Here is a 5,000-nt window from a genome sequence, read left to right as displayed (position 1 = left end):
AGGCGAGGGCGATAGCACTCTCAGTTCCTCTGTTTGGTCTGAATCCGTATTGACGGGGGTTGTGGATGTTGTTTGTTTCTAGGTGCATGTTTAGTCTTCGTGTTATGATGCGTTCGAGTAATTTCCCCGGGACCTCGAGCAAGGAGATCGGTCGGTAGTTGTTGACATAGTGGACTGATTTGTTTGGTTTGGGAATCAGCGTGAGGCAGGCGTGTTTGAAAAGAGATGGAAAGTGTCCTGTGGCCAAGGAAGCATTGAAGATTTGACAGAGTTTTTGTATCATGTTTGGAGGAAGGTTTTGAAGGATTGTTTTGTTTATTTTGCTTGGCCCAGGTGCCGTGTTTTTTGTTTGTTTGATTATCTCTGCAACTTCCCTCGGTGTTATTGGTGTGGTGAAAATATCTGTACTGTTTAGTGCGGTTAGGTCAATTGTTTGTGTGGGTTGTAGCAGATGTTGTGATTGTTGAAGTGCCATGTTTACTTCGTGCTCAGTGTCCTCGTCAAAGTTTTCGTTTTCTGTGTCTGTGATTTGGAAGTTTCTCTGCCAGAATCGTCTGTGAAGTGTTTCCATGTCTTGTATAGAGTCGATTTTGTTGTTTTGTTCATTATATAAGTATGTGCATCTTTGTCTGTCTGTACCCATTAGTTTTTTGTATGACTTCCAGAATATCTTTGGGTCTGTGTGGTTCTGGCAGAGTTCGTCTATAAGTGATGTCCATGTGCTTGTGTGGAGTTCTCTGTTTGCGTCTTGTAGTTGTGTTTGAATGTGTCTGTATCGGTTTCGTAGTTCTTGGTCCCATCCTCGTGTTTGTGCAAGTTGATGGACATTATGATATTGTGTTATGAGTGAGCGAAGGGTGTCATTTTGTTTATGTTGTGGTATTGTTCTGTATGTTGTTTTTGGAATGTGGGCTTGTCTGGCTGTGGTGATGTCATCATACCATGTTTCCAGGTATGAATCTATTTCAGTTGTTGGTCGCCCTTGTAATTCATGATTTTGAGTTTGTGAGAGGGATTCCTTGAAGGAGTCCCAGTCTGCATTTTTTAGTCTTTCTTTAGGATGAGATGGGATCATGATTGGGTTGGTCGAGATGGTGGCTATGATGGGGAGATGATCGCTGGTGGTGATCTCTCCTTGCTGGAGGTGTATGTTCAGGTGTGCATGTCTGCTTGTGAGTACGATGTCTGGTGTAGTTGCTGACCGGTTGTTTATTCGTGTTGGAAAGTCTGGACCGATGTGTTGTAGTGTGCCGTCGAGGATGCGGGAGACGAGCCCTCGCCCCACGGCGTTAGTGTAATTGTAGCCGAATGTATGGTGTTGTGCGTTCCAGTCCCCGAGTATATATGTGGGTTTCCTGTGTCTGAGGAGCTGGAATATGTCCTGGTCAGGTATGTATGGTCTGCGTGGTGGTAAGTAGATAGTGGCAATGATGATGGGACCATGTGGAGTATCGATTTCCACCGCAATGAGCTCTGATGTGAAGTTGTCATGAATTTTATGTTTTAGGTTCGATTTGATGGCGAGAGCAACACCATCGCTTCGTTCACCTGTGTGGTTCGTTTGATATGTTGTGTATGTATGTATTTTGATTCTGTTTGCGTTGTCGAGTCCGTGGCTGTTAATGAGTATGATGTGGGGGTCGTACTTCCTGTACATATTGCAGAGCTCATTGCGGCGATCGAAGGTCCATTGCAGCACGTTGTGTTGCAGGACTGTGAGGCGTTGTATTGTAGTTTGGTGTGGGTTCATGGTTTGTTTTGTGAGGAATTGTCTGCGGGGTGGAACCCATTGCGTAAGTCATTAATGTTTTTGTATCTTGTCATGTGTGTGTTTGTGATGTCGAGTTCTCCAGCAAGGAGGTATTTATGCAGACGTTGTGCTGTGACGAGATCGGACTCGGCTGCGTTCGTGTAGACCCACTTGATGTTGCCGCGGGCGATTTCTTTCCCGAGGAGGGAGGCGTCACAACACTCGTAGACTAGCGGATCGGCGGCATAGAAACGAATGCCGTAATATGAGGCATCGGTAACTGTGCCGTCCATGAGCCTGTTTGGGCTGGTTTTGGATTTAGAGGGTTTATTGTTTGTGGCCTGTTGGGCTTGGTGTTGTTCTGAGTCTGAGCTTTGTTTTTTCTTTTCTTTTTCTTTCGGCCGACTCCGTGAGGTTGATCGGCTGCGGCAGCTCTCGCTGGTGTGTTTAGGTGGGTGTGTTTTAAGTTTGCAGGTTTGTGTCGCCTGTGTTTGTATGGTGTGTTTCGGCCTTACTGAAGGCTCCACCTGTCGTGGTGGGGTTTTGAAGGTCTCGACCTGTGTGTCATCAGGGGTTTGTTCTGGGTTATCAGGGGTTGAGGTGTGGGTGGGGGGCTGGGAGGGGGGTGGGTTTGGGTGGGAACTTAAGGGAGGGGGAATGACCTTCAGGATTCCCCAGGAGTCTGCTTCTCCCAGATCGAGTTGGGGAAGGTTGTTTCGTGCCAGGGCTGTTTTTGCATGGTGTCTGAACCCTTTGCTGGGGTCGATTATGTTTTGAACGTGAGCATTTATTAATACGATTAGTATTTCTTTTGATAGATTGTCTGGGAGGGCGAGGTGGATGGTTGGCTCGTTTTTTTCGTGTTTTTTTATGTCCTGCTGGACTTGTTTTACTTCCTTAATTAGTGGTTGCCAGGCATTCTGTGTTGCTTTAATTGTTGCTTGTGCTGCTTTTTGTGCAGCTTCTTTTATCGGTTTTGTTTCTTTTTCTTTTTCTTTTAGTTTGACTGCATTTTCGTCCTGAATCTTTTTTATTTCTGCTTTTCTATTAGGACATGTGTTGGCCATGGTCCTGTGGTCCCCCCCACAGTTTATGCACTTCTTGTGAGTGCTTTTGCAGTTTCTGTAGTTATGTGTGCTGGAGGCGCATTCTGAACAGATGGTTATTCTGCCTGAGGGGCAGTTTCCCTTGTTGTGCCCATAACCATAGCAGTTCATGCACTGTTTTATTTGCGTAAAGCGCTCGTACTCTATTTGCCAGGGTGCGATGAATAATTTGAATAGATATATTCCCTTTTCTTTTATTTCTTTTGTCGTTTGGTGGTCAGTGAACCGTACTTTTATTATATACTTTTCTTTCATTATGTAGACGTCGTCTACGTTGGTGTGAGGCATGGCTGCCTTGATTTCATTTTTAATTGTTTCCGGATCCTCTGTGACTACCTGCCTGTCCAGCCTCTTGAAGACGAGAGTCAATTTGGCTCTCATTTCCAGGGGGAGGACAGGATTAATGCCTATATTGTTTAATGCAGTTTTGTTTGTACCAGAGAAAATCTTTTCTGTTTGTTCGTTATCTTGCAGGATTGCAATGTAGCCGTCGTTGGTGGGAATGATTCGTAGGAGTCGGATTTCTGCTTCAAAGAGTAGTTGCTGCAGCTGCTCTCTTTTCCTGGGGGTTGGACCCCCAGGGGTGGTTAGTTTGACTTTGGACATTGTTTTTAATTGAATACAAATACATAAACATGTGAAATAAAAAAATCCTGCCTAGCCCAGGACTCTCCTGCCCGAAGCAATTACAGCTCCCCCAACCCTTGTACTCTTGATGTACTGGGAAGTCGTAGGGAGGTTGCTGTGGGTGGTCCTGGAACGCCCCTTTCGGGGACCTATTCCTAGCCGTTCCCTAACTCGGTGGCCAGGTGGCCAAGTTCCCTTCCTGCCTGTCCTTTGGGCTCGGTGGGGGAGGCGTCTCACACACCAGCCGAGCTTACAGGAGTGTCCCTTGGGGTGGAGCAGTCCCAACAAACCTGCCTAGGCGAGGGTTGGCTTGCTACACCGCCCAGTTTAGCGAATACACCGCCGTCTGCCAAGTGCAATGCCCTAGGGCGATGGCAGGGGTGATGCAGGCCTCCCTGGGGGACAGAATATGTGTTTGTTGTGTGTGTGGGTTTGCTGCAATTGGAGCAATCGCAATGGGCGGTTGCACGACCGAGTGCAGAAGCACTGAGTATCGAATGGCGATACACGACCTGTGCATGAAGCACGTGAGGGTGTCAATTCATCTCGTGGTTCATAGAACCTTTATGATGTTGTTGTTGTGGTCTCACAGGTGACCATGTGAGTACAGGTGGGCAAGGTCGTCACCCACTTGGCGTGACCTGACTCCGCGAGCTCGCGGGGGCTCAGGTCGGCTGTTGTCTCAGGAGGTCAAGGTCTCTCTCAAGCCCCTTTCCTCATGATCTCTCTCTCAGATCAAGATCAGATCTCCTCAGATCAGATCTCCCTCGATGAGTCAAAACTCCAGATCTTTCCAGATCTCCTTCTCCCTTAAGATCTCCTCCTCCTCAAATTGCCGCGCCCCTAAGCCCTGAATTTATAGCAGAGCGGCCGGTCCCCAGCGGCGCGGCGTGTGGCTGCCAGACCCTCGTTTGACTCCGCCCCTTTCCACTGTGTAAACAAGGCCAGAGCTACGACACCTTTGATGACAGGTAACGATAAGATTCGGCTGTCACGTGGCCTTATCGTGCAACAGTGGTAAGTAAAGACAGAAGCAAGCAAGTTGACAAGTTCCGTGACCTGACTTTTTGCCGTTAACAAGGCGGGGGCTTGCTTGTGTTTGCACGGCGGTCAGTCGAGATAAGCGCGCCTTTGATGCCGCCGCCTCGCCGCTACAGAGACGGAGGTGACGCGCTACAATACCTGGTGGGGCGGATGCAATTTTATCATTCATTATCAGGGCAGTGGACTCACATTGGATCCAAGGTTGTTTGTTGTGGTAATAAAGAGATTTTTGACACACCCACGACAATCCCTTTCGACCTGGCCCTTGCTCTGGTACCCTTGGTGATACCGGAGCACCTTGCTGTCTCTAGCGCTCTGATTGTAGGCTAGCTTACAATTAGAGGCTAACCACCTGCTTTTCTTTTTTTATACGTAATCCTCGAGCTATGGTATCATGGGTCACATGATCAAATTAGCATATTCTGGGGGGCCCATCTCCTGTGAGGTGGCCCTCCAGAAAATCTTCACCATCA

Source organism: Penaeus japonicus, unplaced genomic scaffold (assembly GCF_977035675.1).
Source record: "Penaeus japonicus unplaced genomic scaffold, GWHDUDI00000001_assembly GWHDUDI00000026, whole genome shotgun sequence".
NCBI lineage: Eukaryota > Metazoa > Arthropoda > Malacostraca > Decapoda > Penaeidae > Penaeus > Penaeus japonicus.
Note: the sequence above shows the minus strand (reverse complement) of the source record.